This window comes from Cynocephalus volans, chromosome X (genome assembly GCF_027409185.1).
Source record: "Cynocephalus volans isolate mCynVol1 chromosome X, mCynVol1.pri, whole genome shotgun sequence".
NCBI classification, from domain to species: domain Eukaryota; kingdom Metazoa; phylum Chordata; class Mammalia; order Dermoptera; family Cynocephalidae; genus Cynocephalus; species Cynocephalus volans.
The window spans coordinates 48020332-48044061 of record NC_084478.1 but is presented as its reverse complement, the minus strand read 5'-3'; the positions used below and the strand labels follow the sequence as shown (position 1 = coordinate 48044061).

The 23730-nt window shown below is 38.2% G+C and overlaps 1 protein-coding gene and 1 pseudogene across 1 annotated transcript in view; both read right to left on the bottom strand.

Moving 5' to 3' along the window:
• Positions 1-23730, bottom strand: part of LOC134367978 (cilia- and flagella-associated protein 47-like) — a 1412159-nt gene that overhangs the window by 1191129 nt on the left and 197300 nt on the right.
• LOC134367041 (melanoma-associated antigen C2-like) lies at positions 21420-23477 on the bottom strand (annotated as a pseudogene).

The following is a 23730-nucleotide window of genomic DNA, read 5'->3' as shown; positions in this document are numbered from 1 at the left end:
CAATGTTAGGTTGTTTATTTGAAATCTTTCTGTTCTCTTTATGTAAGCATTTATTGCAATAAGCTTTCCTCTTAGTACTGTTTTTGCAGGATCCTATAGTATACCATAGGTTTTGGTATAATTTGTTCTTATTATCATTAGTTTTGAGAAATTTTTTGATTTTCTGTCTGATTTCTTCTTTAACCCATATGTCATTCAGAAGTATATTGTTTAATTTCCAAGTATTTGCATGATTTCCAAAGTTTTGTTTGTTATGAATTTCGTTTTAATCCATTGTTGTCTGAGAAGATGCATGAAATTATTTCAGTTTCGTTAAATTTGTTGATTCTTGATTTGTGACCTAATATGTGATCTGTCTTCGAGAATATTCCATGTGCTGATGAAAAGAATGTATAGTCTCTGCTTATTGGGTCAAATGTTATATATATATATATATATAACTATATAGTTATATATATATATATATATCTACCAAGTCTAATTGGTCTACAGTGTAGTTTAAATCCTGTGTTTCCCTATTGATTTGTTGCCTAGATGATCTGTCCAGTGCTGAGAGGGCAATGTTCAGACCCCAAACTACTACAGTATTGAGGTCTATCTCTCTCTTTAGGTGTAGTAATGTTTGCTTTATAAATCTGGGTGCACCAATGTTGAGAGTATATATATTTAAGATTGTTATGTCTTCTTGTTGGATAGATCCCATTATCATTATATGATGGCCTTCTTTGTCTCTTTTTATAGTTTTTGGTTTATCTATTTCATCTGAAATAAGAATAGCTTACTCCTGCTTGTTTTTGGTTTCTATTTGTGTTGTGTATCTGTTACCATTTTTTCAGTATTACTCTGTGAGAGTCTTTACATGTGTACCAATGACATTCTTCACATAAATAGAAAAAGCATTCCTAACATTTATATGGTAACAACAAATGACCATGAATAACCAAAGCAATCCTGAGCAAAAAAAGTAAAGCCAGAGGCATTACACTTATTTCCTCAGTTCAGAATATATTACACATCTATAGTAACAAAAACAGCATGGTTCTGGCATAAAAACATATACATGGACCAATGGAACAGAATAGAGAACTCAGAAACCAACCCATGTATTTACAGTCAATCGATCTTTGACAAGGGCACCAAGAACATGCATTGGGGAAAAGCCTGCCTCTTCAATAAATGGTGCTGGGAAAACTGGATATACATTTGTAGAAGAATGAAACTTGATCTGTACCTCACCATATACCAAAATCAGCTCAAAATGGATTAGAGACCTAAATATAAGGCTTGAAACTTTAAAACTCCTAGAAGAAAACAGAGAAAACACTCTAAGATTTAGGACTGGGCAATTACTTTGTGAATTACACCCCAAAAGCACAGGCAAAAAAAGAATAAGTAAACAAATGTAATTACATCAAACCAAAATGCTTCTGCACAGCAAAGGAAACAATCAACAGCATGAAAAGGAAAGATATCCTACAGAATGGGAGAAAATATTTGCAAACTATGCATAGACAAGGAATTAATATCCAGAATATACAGAGAGCTCAGACGAGTTTACAGCAAAAACCAAATAATCCAATTAAAACAATGGGCACAGGAGCTGAAAAGATATTTTGATCTTTTGTAGAAAATAGAAGAGGAGGGATCATTTCCAACACCTTTTAAAATAATAATATTATCTTGACATTAAAACCATGCCAAGTAGAGTCTGGATCCCCATACTGGCCAGCTGCAAAAAAAAAAAAAAAAAAAAAGAGAGAGAGAGAGAGACACAGACCAAAATCTTTCATGAAATTAGCTACAAAAAAAAAAAATTAAATTAAATCCAGGAATATATCAATGAATATACAGTACATGATGACCCAGTGAGGTTTATCTGGGGAATAGAATGCTGGTTCAAAATTTGATATTCCAACAATTTAATCTGCCACATTAACTGAATGAGTAATAATTACCTCAGATGAAGTAAAAAAGAATTTGATTATACTCAACATCATGACAAAAATAAAACTCTCCAAAATGAGAACTAGAAAGGAACTTATGATAAAGGACATGTACAATCAACCTATTTTTATATCAAAATTCATAGTAAAATACTTAATGCCTTATCCATTATATTAAGAACAGAACAAATGTGTTCAGTTTCAGAACTCCTATTAAACATTTTAGTGGAATTTTTGTCAATGTAATAAGGCAAGAAAAATAAATAACAGGCACATAGAAATAAACAGAACACATAACATTGCCCCTGTTCTCAGATGACTTGATTGTTTCTGTAGAAAATCCCAAGAAAACTACAAATGCACGCCTAGAACTGATAACTGAGTTTAGAAAGGTTTCAAGATGCACAGTGAACACACACAGAAATTGTAGTTCCATGTAACAACAATGAAAATTGGAAAAAAATCTGTAAATGCCATTTCAATGCCCTCAAAAATGCATTACTCAGGTATAAATCTAATAAAAGGTGTATAGGATCTGTAAGCAAAACAAAACCAAGGAAACAAACATAAAAAGAAAAAAATAATGCTGATGAAAAAGCCAAAGAAAAAATAAATAAATGGGGAGACACACTGTTCATTGACCAGAATATTCTATATACTGAAGATATCAATCCTCAGTAAAGTGTAGATCCAAAGCAATGCCAATAAAAATCCACTAGTAATTGTTATAGATATAGAAGGTTAAATGGAAACGTTTATGGAAGGTCCAAAAATCTAGAATAGGTGAAATATTATTTTAATTAATAGACTTTTATTTTTAGAGCAGTTTTTTAAAGAAAAAAATTGAATATAAAATACAAAGAGTTCCCCTATAACCCCTCTCTTCTCCCTGCACCTGCCACAGTTTCCCCTAATATTTACACCTCATATTAATGTGGTACATTTGTTGCAATAGATAAACCAATATTAGTATACTATTATTAGAAAAAGTCCGTAGTTTACATTAGAGTTTATTCTTTGTGTTATAAACCTGATGATTTTTGAAAAATGTGTAATAGCATGTGTTCGCCATTACTGTATCATACAGAAAAGTTTCACTTCCCTAAAGCTTCTCTAAGCTCCACTGATTCATTCCTCTTTCCCTCCCCCACAAGTTGCTGGTAACCACTGGCTTTTTACTGCCTCTGTACTTTTGCCTTTTTTAGAATGTCATAAAGCTGGAACCATACTGTATGTATGCAACATTTTTAGATTGGCTTCTTTCACTTATAAATATGCTTTTTTTTCTTTTTATTGCTGCATAGTATTCCAGGGCAAGGATGTAATAAATTTTATTTATACTTTCATCTTTGTATGACATCTTGGTTTCTCCTAAGTTTTGGCAATAATAAATAAAGCCTCTATAGACATTTGTGTGCAGATATTTGTGTGAATACAATACCAAGGAGCATTATTGTTAGACTGTATTGTAAGAATATTCTTAATTTTGTAAGAACTGCCCCACTGTCTTCCAAAGTGGCTGTACTATTTTGTCTTCCCACCAGCAATTAATAAGAGTTCCCATTGCTCCACATCCTAGTCATCATTTGGCACTTTCAGTGTTTTGGTTTTAACCACTGGAATAGATGTGTAGTGTTACCTCAATGCTGTTTAAATTTGCAATCCTCTAATGATATCTAATGTTCAGCATCTTTACAAGTGTGTTCCAGAGCTATAAACTGCAAGAAAATATTTGCAAATCAACAAAGAACCTTTATCCAGAATACATAAATGGTTCTAAAAATTCAAAAATTAGAAAACTACAGCTCAATTTTAAAAAATAGGCAAAATACATTAGTATACTATTCTCTAAACTTGACGTACGGATGTTAAATGAGCACATGAAAAATTCTTCTACAACATTAATTATTACAGAAATACAAATTAAACTCATAAAGTCAAACAGAAAAAAAAGTGATACATTGGACTTCCTCAATATTAAAAAATCTTTCCTCCCCAGGGTTTACAGCAGAAACAGGTTGGATATTGTGGGGCCCCCAGTACACTATGGAGAGAGATACCCTCAGTTCTTTTAAATGTATTACTATTTACTCTTGCCACAAGCTGCAGCCCCTCATTTCTATTGACCTGAAGATGTCTCCCTCAGGCTTTGAGATTTTTCTTCTGGAGACACCAGAAAAAATATCCAGAGGGTTGGAGAGGGTTGCTCTTCCTGACATACACTCCTGGGGTCCCACAAGGTTGATACTAAGGCTGGTTTTCATTGAGATTTCACCTGTCTCTGATGAGAGGTTCCTCTGCCCTTTCTCTGGGTCTTCACCTCAATGCTTGGTAGAGCCTCAGACTTTTCTCTCTGCTGAAGTTGCACCCCTCAGAACAAGCCTCACCTCTCCCAGGCTCCTCTGAGATGGAAGTCCAAATTCAACAACCCTACTGAGGCTTCTTTGGGATGACTGCATGGGGCAGGGCAGGGCTAGGGCCCCCTATGTATGCGGTGAAAGGTCCCTTCAGTCCCTCCTCAGAGTCCCCACCTTGAAGCCTAGGAGGGCTGCACTTAGGAGTTAATTTATGTCATTAAATACTTTAAGTAGGAAGAAAATGAAAACTCAAATCAATAATCTAAGTTTCTATGTAAGAAAGCATAAAAATAAAAGCAAATTGAACCCAAGGCAATGAGAAGGATGGGAAAAATAAGGATAGAGCAGAAATCAATGAAATTGAAATTTGAAAACAAAATTACTGTCAATAAAAAAAAAAGTTCTTTGAAAACATCAGAAAAACTGAAATATCCAATGTCAGTCTTAGAAATTTAAAAAAAAATATGTTGTGAGTAGCAATGTCATGGGACACAGCTTAAAGTACAGGGAATTGTATATATACAGAAAGGGACATATATAGTAGAAGACTTTTCAGAAAGTGCAAAAATAACAGACATAACATAATCAAGTTCTTTGCAGTGCTGGAAAGACAGGCAAGAAGATTTAGATTCATTGCATTAGGCTTAACGGGGTCCACAAAGATAGATGCCGGTGTGGGAAAAGACCACATCTGAAGATGGGTCTTCCAGAAGCTGGGTCAGGGGAAGTCAAGAGTTCTGTGCTTGGACCTCAGGGCCCACTGCCCTGAGTGGGCAGAGAAGCAAGGGTGCTGAGTGAGCAGGACTCTGGATTTACATCCTCACTTCAATCAGACTGCTCTGCATTCCTTCTTCAAGGACTGGATTTCTTTCCAAGGCTTCAATTGGAGTAAGACATTCATGTGTAAAATTTTGACAACCACTGTAAACCAGTTAGGTATAGGATGTATTCTGGACATCCGGTCTCCAAATACCTGGGCTCAAGATTGCCTCCAGCTCCTTGCTCTGCTTTCTATGAAGAATTTGGGTTACTGCAGAGCTGCCAGCTGCCTAAAACACACATACTAGGTTGGAGACGTTAGTGTCTGTGTATTGGTGCCCATAAACTAAGTCTTGGACAAAGGATGCCAAGAATAGAGACTTAAAAGTAACCTGAGATAGCAGATGTGTGAATGAAAGCTCATAATATATCACTCACTGCATATGTAATATGAGCTACACATGCACAGGCATGGGCAACAATGTGTGTGTGTAAGTTTAAGAAAACACAGGAAAACTGTATGAATTGTGGATTTCTGCATGAGTACTTACTCTCTTTAAAGTGTTACTTGGATGTATGCTTTGTGTGAATTTGGTTGCCAACTGTGTTTGTAAGACAGAAGATGACACTCTTTATCATGTAGATCATTTTCTAGACAACACTCCATTGATGTACTTGATGAACACTCTATAGCTTAATTTTCAGCCCAGGCCCCTTTCCTAATAGACAAACCCTTGGACTCTACTGCCCACTGAGCAGCTTCACATGAACAGCCCATGTAACTTCACCATCTACATGGCTGACACTGACCTTGACCTCGACCTCATCCACCACACCCTTCCTTATCTCTACGCAAACTCACATTGGCACCAACTCTTCCACCTTTGTCCTCAATCTCAGCTAGAGGGAATGGCTTCTATCTAATCAGCAATCTTCAGAACTCAGAGTCATTTTATACTCCTCCACCACTTCACAGTTCCTAATTTCCTAAAATTCTCTAAAACTCTACATCTCACGTATTCCACTCACAGTTTCAGTGGTGTCTTGTCATTTTTCTTTGTTTTGTTTCGTTGGTGTTTTCATTAGTATATGTTCAATAAATATCTACTGAATGAAATGATGTATGATTGAATAAATGAATGTATCAAATCAGCAGCAGGTCACATGTGTTGTTTCAAATGTAAAGTCTAAGCCCTACCTGGGACTTCCATCTCCATGGAAAATCCAAAATGAAACACATGTGCTCTTGTTTCAAGAATTCACAAGAGAAACTGTCACTGAGAGTGTCATTATGCATGTTTCCTCCCTAGGTCCAAACACCATCCTGGATATGGGGCTGCTCTCAAACAGGTTGGTACATGATGCTTTCTGAATTAAACCCACACATCCCCGTTAGTTTAGTGAGTAAGTATTACATCTCCACGAGTGTTTTATCCACCCTGCAAACATCTGCTCCCTGAGCCAATCCTCTATCCCAGACAGTATATGGTGGCAACATAGGCCAGCAGTTATAGCCACAGGTATGAATAGCTCAGAATCCAAAGGAGGCAGTTTGAGCTTGGGGATACCATCTGGATCCTTTGTGAAGGCATGTCCATCCCCAACCCTTTATCTGCAGAATCACTGAGGTAATTAATTAGTCCCAGAGCACTCACTCTAATTTCCCCTTGTCGAAGCTGCACATGCCCTTCCACTGCTCACTGATGTTCCTGCCTGTCTCAGTTGCCAGTCATCAGTCACCAACCCCACTCACTCACACAGCCCCAGCCTCTATGGAGGGGTCCACTATGGATGGGGAAATATACCAGCCTCCAGCAGGCATTGAGATGACTCCAGCCCTGGGATACTGGCTGGGGTAAGTGGATGTTTGTTAATAGGTATGTATCAATACTGGTTTATTAATTTTAACAAACCATACTAAGGCAAGATGTTAATAATAGAAGGAACTGAGTATGGAACACATAGGAACTGTCTTGACAATCATTATAATTTTCCTTTAAATCTGAAATTATTCTAAGAAAAGTTTAGAAAAATGAACAAAATACTATCAAAGTCGATAGAGGGTATGTATGAGAAACCTATAGCAGACATCATACCTTTTGACAGAATGCTGAAAGCTTCTACTTTGAACTTGGGTCCTAAGCTAGGGTTTCTGTTGTCAGTATTTCTATTCCTTATTCTAATAGAGGTGGTAGCAGGCATACTAATGCAAACAAAAGAGATAAAAGGGATAAGGATTAGCAAATAAACAAAGCTCCTATAATTACTGGAAGATATGATTGTGCATGAGAAAAATTCAGAAGAACTAAAGATAAGTTACTCAATCTATAAAATAATATATAAGTTTGATAGGCATAAGATCAATATACAAAAAAATGAACTTTGTTTTCTTGCAGCAACAAGGAGTATTAAAATGAAATAAACAAAATGTAACTTGTATCCAAACATAAAATATATCAAGTACCTTAGAAAAATTAAACCAAAAAAATTAAAAACTTTACATAAAACTATATAAAAATATCATTTCAATAAATCAAAAAGCACTACATCAACATAAAATAAAATATATACATGGATGTGAAGATTCAATACAGGAAACATGTTAGTTCTCCCCAAAGTGAATCTACAGATTGATCACAAACATAGTGAAAAAAAACCCAAAGGGCTTTGTACATGAATGCATGTGTAAATGTGATAAGATGATTGTAAATTATAAAGACATGCAAATGGCCAAGTACAGCCAAAATACTCTTAAGAAAAATAGAAGATGAGAGCAATTACTCTAGCAGATAGGAACAATTATGAAAAAACTATAGTAGTGAAGTGTTTGAGGTTTCAGTGTAAGGTTTGAGAAATAGACCAATGGAACTGACTCAAGAGTCCTGAAGAAAAGAAAATGTGTATGCATAGCCTTAATGAATGAAAATGCAGCAGCTGCAGAGCAGTGGGACAATATTCTTTAAACAAAAGGCAGAGGAACAACTGAGTATCCATGTAAACAATCTAAAGCAACTGAAACACTCCTTCACACTATACACAGAAAGCAATTGCAGGGAGAGTAAGATCTAATTAAAATATTTTTATTATGAAAGTGTCCAAGCATACGTAAAAGTACAAAATAGTAAATGAACCTTTATGTCAAGTCAACAGAATGGGTCAATTAGGGTGTTTGTAGGGCTGGAGGGGAAAGGATCGAAAGACACTGGTGACACTGATCAAGTCACTAACAGAAAGGATGGAGATAATATGAGTCGGGGGGAGGGGGAGAGGAAATGGCAGCTCCTTCTGCCTCCTTGCCTCAGCCATAAATGGCCTTGCTACTTTCATGGGCCTTTGCTTTCAGGGAGTGGGACCTGGAACCCAACAGTGGCTGTGGAGACAGTCCCTCACTGACCTCTGGAGCTCTGAGGATCCAACAAATATAACCTAAATAATACTACCCCAGAAAATCATGACACGGTGATGTTGTGCTGACTATGGCCACCCCAAATGGGCCCAGGAAACCTTTACTGATTGACAAGGTAGTTCCAGATTGTCCACATGTGATGGGAGTAGAGACCTAGCTCCTCCAAATAGACAAGAGCTCCACATACGAAAGGGTACTTCAAAATTTCACAGAAAAACAGAATTACAAGTTAATACAAATCTTCCCATGAACTTTCTGAAGTACCGTTATACCTCCTTTCAGTTGCCCTTACTCTTGACACGACCCTCAGCAGAATTCAGGAACAATGAGATGCCAAAACAGGGGTTACTTGTTGCTTTGGCAGAGATTTCCCTGAAGATTGGAAAATCTCCATCCACTATGGTCAGGACCAACTCAGCTGTTCAGGTGTTGATCACCTTCCTCAGCTCTGGCTGAGGTGCAGTTAGCCTCTTCTCATAGCCAGAATGGGGTTAAAACAAACAAACAAACAAACAAACAAACAAACAAACAAACAAACAAACAAACAAACAAACAAAACCAGCAGTGAAGGTAGAAAAACTCAGACTGGAAAGTTCTGCTCCCAGACCTGGAGAGAGCTGGTGGCTGATTTCCAGCTCTGGCCACCATGTCCTTGGGGATTATCCTCATGGAGTCTTTCCTCCGAGGTCCCAAGAAGGTAAAACTTCTGAGGGAAGGTGAAAAGAAAAGGGTAACCTATCCCTTTCCTTCCTATACTGTAATAGGCCTCCTGTCCAAGAGAAAGACATTAATAATCATGTGTGTGTGATTCGGTATGTCAGTTTCAGGAGCCTTTTTAGAGTGAACACAACCATTTTCCAAACGTTCCCTAAGTAACTCACTTTCAGTTCCCTTTTCCTCACTTTACGTTCACTCTTCAGTGAATATGATGTTTCTGCCAGTGAAGGTTTACCATGGTCACAGGGTTGGGCACAGTGTTGGCGGAGGGGAAGGCATTTTCACATTTCAAGGAAGAAGAAACATTTGTGTGTGTGTCAGAGAGGTTATGAAATACACATGAAGTCTGACCATGATTTATTAAAACTAATCATAGCTCAATATGTTTATTTGCAAAAGGTGACAAAAAAAAGGAGGCTTGATGCCTCCTTCTCTTAACCTGTATGTAATCTGTCAGTAGCTTCTGTAGCCTTAGCCTCTAAAATCCATTCCAAACCCATCCACTTCAGCCAAGCTCTATTATTACTGTTGCAGGTGAAGCTACCATCATCTCTCACTTGGCCTACAGCACCGACTTTCTTACTGGTGCTTCTTTTTCCACCCTTGTCGCGGTCAACTCCATTGTCTTCTCAGCATCCAGTGATCCTTTCAAAAATACAATCTGTGGTTGGTTTTTTTAAGTGCATACATCAGAGTTCACTATTATGTAGAATCATATGTTTTATAACAAATGCATAGAGTTCTATATCTACTACCCAAGTATCACACAGAATAGTTCCATCACCCTAAAATTCCCCTGTGCATCCCCTTTGAAGTCAACCTCTACCCCCTCCCAAGACCCTGACAGCTACGATCTGTTTTCAGTTCGTATCCATTGTAACTTTTCCAAAATGTTGCATGAATAGGTTCGTACAGTACAGTCTTCTCAAAGAGTGGCTGTATCACTTTTCATTACAACCGGCAAAGAATAAGATTCCTGTTGCTCCATATCCTCTCCTACATTTGGTATTTTTAGACTTGGATTTTAGCCATTCTAAGAAGTGTGTAGTGGAATCTTTTTTGGTTTTTGTTTGCATTTCCTTAATGACAAATTATGTTATCATTTTTATATGTTTCTTAGCTATCTGTTTATTCTTTTTGATGAATTGTCATTTCAAACCATTTGCATATTTTAAAAGTTAATAGATTTTCTCTTGATCACTGCTGATCACAAAGTAAAAAAAGAACAATTGATCAGAAAATACAGAGTTCCCACATATCCCCTCACACACACACAGTGTCTCTTATATTTACATTTCATATTATTGTGGCACTTTTGTTATAATGGACAAACCTGTATTGATACATCTTTATTAACTGAAGTCCACAGTTTACATTAGGGGTCACTCTTAGTGTTGTACATGCTGTGGGACTTGACAAATGTATAATGACAGGTGTCCACCTTTACAGTATCACACATAATTGTTGCACCATCCTAAATATGCTGTGTGCACTACCTGCCATTCTGTTTCCCCTACTCTCATCCCCTGAACTCCTGGCAACCACTGATCTTTTTACTGTATCCATAGTTCTGCTTGTTCCAGAATATCATATGGTTTGAACTATACATTATGTAGCCTTGTCAAATTTTCTCCTTTCACTTAGCAACACACTTGTAATATTCCTCTGTGTCTATCCCAACAGCAATGACTGAGAGCTTCTGCTGCTTCACATCCTTGTCACCATTTGGGGTTTCCAATGTTTTGAATTTTAGCCATTCTAATAGGCATATAACCTATCTCCAAGATGTTTAAACTTGCTATTCCCAAATGGCATACGACCTTGAACATCTTTTCGTATGCTTATTTGCCATTCATCTATATTCTTTGGTGGAGAGCCTGTTCTATCTTTTTCCCATTCTTAATTGGATTGTCTGTTTTCTTCTGGTTAAGTACTAAGAGCTCTGTGTATATTCAGATACACATCCTTTATCTGATATGTGTTTCACAAAGCTTTATCCCAGTCTCTTGCATGTCTTTCCTCCTCTTAACAGTGCCTTCTGCAGAGTAGAAGCTTTTAATTTTACTGAAATCCAGCCTGTCACTTTTTCTTAGGTTATTTGGTACTTTTGGTGTACATCTAAAAAAGTCATCAGTAAACTTAATGGTACTTAGGTTTTGCACTCATAGGTTTGACCCAAATTTAAAATTTTGATGTAAATATGTTTTTAAGAGTATAAGATATTCACGTACATTAGTTTGTAAGGAAATATATTGTTGCAACATTTTTGGGAAAAAATTTACATTAAAAAATATAAAATATTCACACCGTGTTCTCTTCGACTCAATTTCCACATTAATATGTCTTTCTTATAAGAAATCTTGAGCATTTGCCCCAAAATTTATAGTCAGTGATGTTGATTATGATTCTATTAACCATAGCAACAAATGAGAAACAATTTATGCATCCATCAGGAGGATATTTGTTCACTTAGTTGTTGCACATAAATCCTTTAGAATTTTAGGGTGTAATTACAAAGTGAGACAGATGTATCTGTGCTGTCATGGAAAGATCCTACGTTCATTTAAATAAGTGGGTATATTCCTTTGTAAAGGCTACCATAACAAAGTTCCACAACCTTGGAGATACAAACAGCAGTGTCTCACAGTTCTGCAGTCTGGTAGTCCAAAATCAATGTGTTAACAGTATTGGTTCATTCTTTTTTTTTTTTTTTTTTTTTTTTTTTATAAAAAATATAGTTTTTTTTTTTTTTTTTTTTTTTTTTTTAATTTTATTTTGTCGATATACATTGTAGCTGATTAATGCTCCCCATCACCAAAACCTCCCTCCCTTCTCCCTCCCCCCCCTCCCCCCCAACAATGTCCTTTCTGTTTGCTTGTTGTATCAACTTCAAATAATTGTGGTTGTTATATCTTCTTCCCTCCCCCCCCCGATTTGTGTGTGTGTGTGTGTATGTGTGTGTGTGAATTTATATATTAATGTTTAGCTCCCTCCAATAAGTGAGAACATGTGGTATTTCTCTTTCTGTGCCTGACTTGTTTCACTTAATATAATTCTCTCAAGGTCCATCCATGTTGTTGCAAATGGCAGTATTTCATTCGTTTTTATAGCTGAGTAGTATTCCATTGTGTAGATGTACCACATTTTCCGTATCCACTCATCTGATGATGGGCATTTGGGCTGGTTCCAACTCTTGGCTATTGTAAAGAGTGCTGCGATGAACATTGGGGAACAGGTATACCTTCGACTTGATGATTTCCATTCCTCTGGGTATATTCCCAACAGTGGGATGGCTGGGTCGTATGGTAGATCTATTTGCAATTGTTTAAGGAACCTCCATACCATTTTCCATAGAGGCTGCACCATTTTGCAGTCCCACCAACAATGTATGAGAGTTCCTTTTTCTCCGCAGCCTCGCCAGCATTTATCGTTCATAGTCTTTTGGATTTTAGCCATCCTAACTGGGGTTAGATGGTATCTCAATGTGGTTTTGATTTGCATTTCCCGGATGCTGAGTGATGTTGAGCATTTTTTCATATGTCTGTTGGCCATTTGGATATCTTCCTTAGAGAAATGCCTACTTAGCTCTTTTGCCCATTTTTTTTTAATTGGGTTGCTTATTTTCTTCTTGTAAAGTTGTTTTAGTTCCTTATATATTCTGGATATTAATCCTTTGTCAGATGTATATTTTGCAAATATTTTCTCCCACTCTGTTGGTTGTCTTTTAACTCTTTTAATTGTTTCTTTTGCTGTGCAGAAGCTTTTTAGTTTGATATAATCCCATTTGTTTATTTTTCCTTTGGTTGCCCGTGCTTTTGGGGTCGTATTCATGAAGTCTGTGCCCAGTCCTATTTCCTGAAGTGTTTCCCCTACGTTTTCTTTAAGAAGTTTTATTGTCTCAGGGTGTATATTTAAATCCTTAATCCATTTTGAGTTGATTTTAGTATACGGTGAGAGGTATGGATCTAGTTTCATTCTCCTGCATATCGATATCCAGTTATCCCAACACCACTTGCTGAAGAGGCAGTCCCTTCCCCAGTGAATAGGCTTGGTGCCTTTGTCAAAGATCAGATGGCAGTAAGTGTGTGGGTTGATTTCTGGATTCTCTATTCTATTCCATTGGTCAGTGTGTCTGTTTTTATGCCAGTACCATACTGTTTTGGTTATTATAGCTTTGTAGTATAGCTTAAAGTCAGGTAGTGTTATGCCTCCAGCTTTATTTTTTTTGCTGAGCATTGCTTTGGCTATTCGTGGTCTTTTATTGTTCCATATAAATGTCTGAATAGTTTTTTCCATTTCTGAGAAAAATGTCTTTGGAATTTTGATGGGGATTGCATTGAATTTGTATATCACTTTGGGTAGTATGGACATTTTCACTATGTTGATTCTTCCAATCCAAGAGCATGGAATATCTTTCCATCTTCTTGTATCCTCTCTAATTTCTCTCAGCAGTGGTTTGTAGTTCTCATTATAGAGATTTTTCACCTCCTTGGTTAACTCAATTCCTAAGTATTTTATTTTTTTGGTGGCTATTGTAAATGGGCAGGCTTTCTTGATTTCTCCTTCTGCATGTTCACTATTGGAGAAAATAAATGCTACTGATTTTTGTGTGTTGATTTTGTATCCTGCTACTGTGCTGAAATCATTTATCAATTCCAACAGTTTTTTTGTAGAGGTTTTAGGCTGTTCGATATATAGGATCATGTCATCTGCAAACAGGGACAGTTTGACTTCATCTTTTCCAATCTGGATGCCCTTTATTTCCTTCTCTTCTCTGATTGCTCTGGCTAGTACTTCCAACACTATGTTGAATAGGAGTGGTGAGAGTGGGCATCCTTGTCTAGTGCCTGTTCTTAAAGGAAAAGCTTTCAGCTTTTCCCCGTTCAGGATGATATTGGCAGTGGGTTTGTCATATATGGCTTTAATTATGTTGAGATACTTTCCCTCTATACCTAACTTATAGAGGGTCTTTGTCATGAATGAGTGCTGAACTTTATCAAATGCTTTTTCAGCATCTATAGAGATGATCATATGGTCCTGGTGTTTGAGTTTATTAATATGGTGTATCACATTTATTGATTTGCGTATGTTGAACCAACCTTGCATCCCTGGGATGAATCCCACTTGATCATGATGAATAATTTTTCGTATGTGTTGCTGTATTCTGTTTGCTAGTATTTTAGTGAGGATTTTTGCATCTATATTCATCAAGGATATCGGCCTGTAGTTTTCTTTTTTGGTTATATCTTTACCTGGTTTTGGTATCAGGATGATGTTTGCTTCATAGAATGAGTTTGGGAGATTTGCGTCCGTTTCAATCTTTTGGAATAGTTTGTAAAGAATCGGTGTCAATTCCTCTTTGAATGTTTGGTAAAATTCTGCTGTGAATCCATCTGGTCCTGGGCTTTTCTTTGTTGGGAGCCTTCTGATAACAGCTTCAATCTCCTTTATTGTTATTGGTCTGTTCAAGTTTTCTACGTCTTCACGGTTCAGTTCTGGGAGCTTGTGTGTGTCCAGAAATTTATCCATTTCCTCCAGATTTTCAAATTTGTTGGCGTATAGTTGTTTATAGTAGTCTCGAATGATTCCTTGTATTTCAGATGAATCAGTTGTAATATCGCCTTTTTCATTTCTAATTTTTGTTATTTGAGTCTTCTCTCTTCTTTTTTTTGTTAGCCATGCTAATGGTTTGTCAATTTTATTTATCTTTTCAAAAAACCAACTTTTTGATTCGTTGATCTTTTGAATTGTTTTTTGGTTTTCAATTTCATTCAGTTCTGCTCTGATCTTAATGATTTCTTTCCGTCTGCTAACTTTAGGATTGGATTGTTCTTGTTTTTCTAGTTCTTTAAGGTGAAGTGTTAGGTTGTTCACTTGCCATCTTTCCATTCTTCTGAAGTGAGCATTTAATCCTCAAGGGAGTACTGGGTTTGGTTCCCGAAAAATAACTACCACTGCCATAAAATCCTAAGAAAAATCTAAACCCGCTAGTACAATAAAAATGGCATTCATGAAGAGAAAACAAGCTAACAAAAACACTATCTACAACCTAAGGAACCAACAAACAAAGAAACCAAACAGTAATTCAGAAAGCAAGGAACAAAAGACACCTAAGACAACCAAACAACCAATAAAATGCTAGGAATAAATCAACACCTTTCAATAACAACTCTTAATGTTAAAGGCTTAAATTCCCCAATTAAAAGACACAGACTGGCTGACTGGATCAAAAAGCAGGACCCAACTATATGCTGCCTACAAGAGACCCACCTCACCCATAAAGATTCACACAGACTAAGAGTGAAAGGATGGAAAAAGATTTACCATGCAAACAGAAAAGAAAAACGAGCAGGAGTGGCTATTCTTATATCTGACAAAATAGACTTTAAACTAAAAACCATAAAAAGAGACAATGAGGGACACTACTTAATGATAAAAGGACTGATCCATCAAGAAGACATAACAATCATAAATATGTACGCACCCAATGTTGGAGCAGCCAGATTTATAAAACAAACTCTATTAGACCTAAAGAAGGAAATAGACACTAATACCATAATAGCAGGGGACCTGAACACTCCACTGTCAATATTAGACAGATCATCTAGGCAAAGAATCAGTAGAGAAACACAAGATCTAAACAAGACTCTAGACCAATTGGAATTGGCAGATATCTACAGAACATTCCACCCAACAACCTCAGAATATTCATTCTTCTCATCAGCACATGGATCATTCTCCAGGATAGATCACATATTAGGTCACAAATCAAGTCTCAATAAATTCAAAAAAATTGGAATTATCCCATGTATCTTCTCAGACCACAATGGATTAAAACTAGAAATTAATAACAAACAAAACTCTGGAAACTATGCAAACACATGGAAATTAAACAGCATTCTACTTAATGACATATGGGTCCAAGAAGAAATCAAGCAGGAAATCAAAAAGTTTATTGAAACTAATGAAAACAATGATACATCATACCAAAACCTGTGGGATACTGCAAAAGCAGTATTGAGGGGAAAATTTATTGCAGTATTGGTTCATTCTGAGGGCTGTGGGGGAAGGGTCTTTCCCAGGCCTCTGTCCTTGGCTCATACATGGCTATCTTTGCCACACATCTCTTCACATTATTTCCCCATATGCATGTCTCTGTGTTCAAATTCCCTCATTGACAGCAGTCTTTCTTTTTTTTTTTTTAATTTTATTTTGTCGATATACATTGTAGCTGATTATTGCTCCCCATCACCAAAACCTCCCTCCCTTCTCCCTCCCCCCGTCCCCCCCAACAATGTCCTTTTTTTTTGCTTGTCGTATCAACTTCAAGTAGTTGTGGTTGTTATATCTTCTTCCCCCCCTGTTTGTGTGTGTGTGTGTGTGTGTGTGTGTGTGTGTGAATTTATATATTAATTTTTAGCTCCCACCAATAAGTGAGAACATGTGGTATTTCTCTTTCTGTGCCTGACTTGTTTCACTTAATATAATTCTCTCAAGGTCCATCCATGTTGTTGCAAATGGCAGTATTTCATTCGTTTTTATAGCTGAGTATTATTCCATTGTGTAGATGTACCACATTTTCCGTATCCACTCATCTGATGATGGGCATTTGGGCTGGTTCCAACTCTTGGCTATTGTAAAGAGTGCTGCGATAAACATTGTGGAACAGGTATACCTTCGATTTGATGATTTCCATTCCTCTGGGTATATTCCCAACAGTGGGATAGCTGGGTCGTATGGTAGATCTATCTGCAATTGTTTGAGGAACCTCCATACCATTTTCCATAGAAGCTGCACCATTTTGCAGTCCCACCAACAATGTATGAGAGTTCCTTTTTCTCCGCAGCCTCGCCAGCATTTATCGTTCATAGTCTTTTGGATTTCAGCCATCCTAACTGGGGTTAGATGGTATCTCAATGTGGTTTTGATTTGCATTTCCCTGATGCTGAGTGATGTTGAGCATTTTTTCATATGTCTGTTGGCCATTTGTATATCTTCCTTAGAGAAATGCCTACTTAGCTCTTTTGCCCATTTTTTAATTGGGTTGCTTGTTTTCTTCTTGTAAAGTTGTTTGAGTTCCTTATATATTCTGGATATTAATCCTTTGTCAGATGTATATTTTGCAAATATTTTCTCCCACTCTGTTGGTTGTCTTTTAACTCTTTTAATTGTTTCTTTTGCTGTGCAGTCTTTCTAAAAGCCCGAAATAAACCATTAAATTATACATACTGCATTGTTCATTGTGGTTATTTCTGAATAGGGGACTGAATTTTGGAGGAATTTTGTAAAGGGAAAAATTGTAATTTATATAAATTTTTAAATTTTATTTGCAACAGTAATATATGCACTATTTCTTTGTAAGTAAAAATATTGAAAAATCTCTGAGAACAGATAGAGTAGCTGTGTATCAGTCAGGTTAAGTAAAGGTAAGCTGATAGAACAGAAATAAAACCCTAAAATTAAACAGCTTAGCACAACAGGTTCTTTTTTCATCCACATAAATTCTGATTTGAGTTAGCAAGGTGTCATGGGCTAAATTGTGTCCCCCTCAAAATTCATATGTTGAAGCCCTAACCTCCAGTACCTGAGAATGTAACTGCATTTGGAAATAGGGCCTTTAAATAGCTAATTAAGGTAAAATGCGGCCATGTGGGTGGGACTTTATTTAATATTATTGGTGTTCTTATGAGAAGAGGAGAATAAGACACAGACACACATGACCAAGAGACAAATGTGAGAACACAGTGAGATGGTGGCCATCTGCAAGCCAAGGAGAGAGACCACAAAAGAAACCAAACCTGCCAACATCTTGATCTTGGACTTCCAGCCTCCAGAACTGTGAGAAACTATTTTTTGTTGTTCTTTAAGCCACCCAGTCTATGATATTTTGTTATGGTACAGCAAACTAATATGCAGTGGGTCTGAAATCTCAGGTGACCCAGGGATCCAGGCTGCTTCCATCGTGTAGCTCCACCATGTCAACATGGGGCGACCATGTGTACTGCTGAACAGAGGAGAAAGCCTGGGAAGGGGACACCAGCTCCTGCCTAACTACAAATGGGCCACCCAGGAAGGACAGGTAGAAAACATGGGCATGGGCACTTCTTGGTTTCTCCCTTAATCTATTACATTGTAGGTGTTCAATAAAAAATAAAGTACTACAATTTGTTCTGACAATAACTCTCTTGATTTCTTGGAAGAGTTTCTCAAAAGGCTAACATTGCCTTGAAATCTTCCAACTCTTTCTATGCCTACTATGTGACTGGTGGTTACAGATACAGAATCACGTCTAGTTTTAAAAGAATTCTGTAAATCTTAGCAGGGAAGGTTCAGCACTTTTCACTCACTATTGCTTTTCCACACTGTCCTTTCAATAACCTATAAAATGTCTTTAGGCTGAGAATTTTTGACTTCCTTTTCTTGTATGGTAAATATCTCACCCTGTGAGCCTCTGCTACCCTGCTACCCGCCACATGGCTGAATATTCTTGAACACTTGGAAAGGTGACTTTGGCACACTGCAAACCGAAATTTTCCTTTGGGACAGGTATACAGCTAAGAGGCAATGGAAGGATTGTTAACTAATTTTATTTTATTTTTTATCAGAGTTAGCATTTTCACCAAGGAACCATTGTTCACCTCTTAGGAGAACTTCAGGAGAATGCAGCTTCTTGCAGATGTTTACTTACATAGTGATTTCTATGGCCTTTTCTCATCTACAAAGCTTATGAGGGAAACTTTGGTTTTTGACCACCTCAGTAAGCTCAATCATCTGTGTATGTGTTCAGTGGCCTGTTCAAATGATGTATCTTATTAAAATCCCACTGCAAATATCAAGATGATTTCAAAAACTCTGTCTCTGTCTTTAGAGTTACATCTCCAAAACCAGTAGATTATGTGGCAAATCAGACTCTACTCACCAGCCTGTTTAGAAAGCACTTTGAGACCATGTTGATAATGCCTAGGGAATGTGATCAAAAGTGTTGAAGATGCCCAGGGAAGGTGTCTGAAGGTCACTGTCCTAAGCGAACATTTATGGCAAAGGGACTGTTGCTATCACAGAAAATCCAGGGTGAGGAATGGGACTGTCAGTGGACTTCTATGGGGAGTTGAAACGCTCTCTGTTCAGGGACAGGGAGAGGAAGGTAATTCTGGGCTGTTCCACTGGGAGCAGGGCACGACCTTCAGAGGAGGAGGCTGCAGTGATGAGCTGGTCAGCAGGCCAAGTTCCAGAGTTGGAAAAGAAAGAACAAGGAGGCAGAGCAGGAGAAGGGTGCTAAAAAATAGAAAAGTGCTGGGGTGGGACAAAACTGCTGGCACCTGGATAGAGTCAGAGTTCAAGGAACCTTAGGGCTCAGGACAGGACAGCTTTATCTAAGTAAAACCCACAATCCCCAAATTGTATTTTATTATCATTCTCGCCTTCTTAGGCCTAATTTAACAGCTTGGCAATATGGTTCATCTTTATGTCACCCGAGGCACATGAAAAAGTAAGAGGAGAAATGAATTAACAGGCAGAAGGCTTACCTTAGGCTGGGAGAGGAGAGAGGACAGTGTGGGCCTAGATAAATTCAGGCCTGGGGTCAGGTCCCAGCCTTGTCACTTCCTAGCCATTTGACCATGGGGGAATTGCCAAGTGCCATGCATCTTAGCAATTTGTCTATAAAGCTGGTTTGATAGGGCCCCTCCTGCAAGACTGCTGGAATGTCTGTAAGTATGTAGAGCCCCTGGCACAGTGCCTGGAATTACTGGATCTTTAGTGAATGACAGTTGTATGCAACATAATTTTAACCTCAGACCCTACCACACTCTCTTCTGGACAATTAGCTCTTGCTTTTGTTATCCAGAAGATCTGAGAATATGTAGCACAATAGGTCCCAGAATACCAACTCAACCAAAAATTCTGCATAATAAACAAAACCCACTCAATTTTCTCTTTTAGAGGACCTATTGCATAATTTAGGTGTGGAGGAGTCTTCTTCAGCTGGATGTAATTCAGAGATCCTAGAATTTGTGGCAAGAACCAATTCCTTTTCTCTTTCCTACTTGCTTCTCCATCAAACCTCTATTTTCACTAATTTTCCTCCACTAGAAATCTAGCCCTTGCTTAAAGCTGGCCAAATTATAGTCAAGATCACCTAATTATAATGTCCTTTCAGTGGGGTGGGCTCTGGCTCTCCTAGGCCAGGGAAAAGAGTGCCAGCTTAGTGGATTCTGGGCACCACTTCAAGGCAATATTATCTATTTCTCAGAAAATCCTTGCAGATGATGTGTAGAGAACACTTAGTTCATGCACTGTGTCCAACTGCACTGGGACAAGAGTTCAGGACATATTCCATACCTGCTCAGGTGGCTATTTCTCCCTGCTTTATCCACAATCTTTTCTTTCACATCTAAGGCATACCACCTGGGAGTCTGGCCCCTGTAACCACCAAAATGAACTTAAAATTAATTGCCACATGAAAAACCGAAGCTTCCCAAAGACCCAAAATTCTTTGTCTCAGGTCATTTACACTCAATGGCTCTCATCTGGAGTCCCAGTTCCACACTCCTTCTTTTACTTGATCTTTAGGTCATGGAGGACATCTTACCATCTTTCTGATATGACTGTGTTCTCAGACTCGGCCAATTTAAGAGTAGGGGTGTTTCTTGCTTGTCCTAGTATCCCCACTACTAGAGTGCCTTCCAAGCACAAATGCTCAATGTTCTGCAAATAAAAGAGACAGCGAGGCTTTTAAGATTTAATTTCTTCTCCTTACTTGAATAAGACAAGCAAATCCATGTATAAATCTTTAATTTTATAGGACAGACTAAAAGGGATAAGGGAATACAAATATTAACCATCTTTTACGTTGTTCCACTATTTTACTGAGTTATTCTACATTTTCAAAAAAATTTGCTATTCTAATGCCTTGTTATCCTGTTCCAGATCTCAAAATAAAATGAAAGGTTTTCCCAATTTTTTTTTTTAAATACCAAACCCCTACTCTTAAACCAGATAAACAGCAACAAATTTGTGACTCATATGTATAAACTAAGATTCTGAAACTAATTATATCTGCTATTAACAGGAAAAGCATTTGAAAAATACCCAGAACAAAGAAAAAGTTAAATCAATAAGTCTCCCATATAGAACAGGAACACAAAAAACATTGTTTCCTCCAGCCCCACCCTGGCCCTCACCTACTATGAACCTTGACTACTCTTTCCCAACACAGTGAAGAATCTGCCTCAGACTTCACTCGGGGCAGGAGAAGCTGCTGGACGTGACACTGGTGCTTGCACTGGCCATGGCAGAGGCATCATCTGCGGCATCAATTATGGCATGGGCTCCTTTTTCCACATCTTTCAAAGCATCCTTGTACCAGGTTGGAAAGGAACTAGGGGTGACACTATTTAGCTTGTTCAAAAACTTCACCACTTTCCTCTTGCTGGTTTCAGTGTGGGCCCTTGGATCCCACAGGAATTTGTAGCACACAGGATCACCAGTGGGTACCTGCTGGTACTCCAGGAATTCTTCTTGAACAAAATCTCTGGTGATGAGCTTCCTGGGCTCCCCGTAAATGAAGTGCTCCCTCCCAGCACACACCCCTATAGTACTCAGCACTTCCCAGATATCCTCCTCTGTTACACTTCTCGCTGTGTAAGTGAGATGCAAAAATGATTATTCAAAGCAGCATGAATGTGATGAGAAGACCAAAAGGACTGCACCTCAGTGACTCCTCTGCAAGAAGGAGAAAACTGGGTACAGGCCTGATTCAAAGTTAGCTTTTGTTTTTTATTGTAAAGACAAGGAAGTTTCACAAGAAAAATCAGTTGATTCAATCATTTCAAGAGGACACAAAGACATGGGCAATGCACAAAAGTTATCTATGGCTAAGTATAGCTTAAACAATGTAAACTAGCAACATCATTGAAATTAACAATGTGACATTCCAAAGTACAATTTGTGAAAAGCTAAGTTGATTAAACTATGGTCATTATGTAATCTAAAATATAACCTCTCCTTAAACGATTTAAACAAGAGTTGCATTCTTACAATTAAATCTAAGTATAATTGCCTCTAAAGTTTCCATCAACAAATAGCTTGCCCACAGCAAACATTTTTCACATTTTTCACATTTTTCCCTACAGCAATTCTTTAAAATCTCTTAACAAGATTGGTATGTCAACCACCCGTTAGCTCTAAAATCATTAAAATATACAATCCCATACCTAAGTAGTTATTATAGTTTATTAGATGGGCCATTGCCTACTAGCTGTGGGGGGTGGCCCCTCCAATGAAGGACTTTTGTTCTATACATGCATTACCTAAAAACCCGATTCTAAGAATCTAGTGAGAATCAACATTTACATGATTAGAATTGATTAGATGGGCTGTTGCCCCCTAGCTGTGGGCTGTTTCCCCCTAACCAAGGACTTTTGCCCCATACATGCATTACCTAAAAATCCTATACTAAAACTCAAACAAGAATCAAGATTTTTAACATTCTACACTCCTCAGGGGTGCAGTTGCTCTTAATGAAGATCACGCTCAGGATAAGTATCAGGAGGCTGGTCTTGGGCATGCCCTGGTCGTTGCCCAGCACTCCATCATACGTGAGCTCTAGTGTGTTGTCAGAGACATAGGAGTGGTTATTGGGGTCCACTTCTGTCATGGCAATGCCAAAAACAAGCTCTACAAAACCACGGGCTTTCCTGAAGATCATAGGAAAGTGGTCCTCATACTTGTTAATGACAATATTCAGCATTTCTGCCTTTGTGATGGGCACTTTGTTTAATATTTGAAGATCAGAAACTTTACCAACTCAGCCACCTTCTCATCTAACTCATATCTGGGTGAGAATTCAGGGTTTGGCAGGACTTGCCAGGCACTCGTATCTCCCCCTTCTTGGCTGCTGGAGTCTTCATCTGATGTGCTCCATGAAATTGAGGAGGGACAGGAGCTCTGAGGCTTCTGGGGAGGACACTGGGGAATACTTGACATCGCAGCAGCAGGCATCTCTTCCTCCTCCTCCTTCTCCTCCAGTTTGCCCAGAATGAGAGGAGAGGAGGAGCAGGAAGAAGTGGAGGTGGAGGGGAAGGAAAACCTGAAAGAAAAGGAGTAAACAGAGGAGGTCTCCTCCTCCTCCTCAGCTGTGGGAACCTGTGCACCCAGCAAGTCCACTGTCTCAATCTGGGCCCAAAAGTCTTGCTCAAAGGTGAGATGTGGACACTTTGCAGAGTGAGACATGATGACTCTAGTCAGGGGCAGCAGGTACGACAGTGAACAGGACTGTAGGCAATGGGATCCCATGGGCCTAGGGGAGAGAGGGACAGTGTGAGTGGCCTCAGCAGGGAAAATCAACCATGATGGCTCTGACAAAAGCTGACTTACAAGTTTCCTCCTTTGATGATGTCATAGGCCCTCACAGGTCTTCTGTGTGCTGGTAGGCCTGTCTCTTAGGAACCTTTATGAAGACATAAGATAGCTCCTGAGGAGGCAGCCAGGTGCAGAGACCCAGGCTCCAGGGCTGTAGTGTGGGTGGGGTCGGGCACTGTGGGATGTG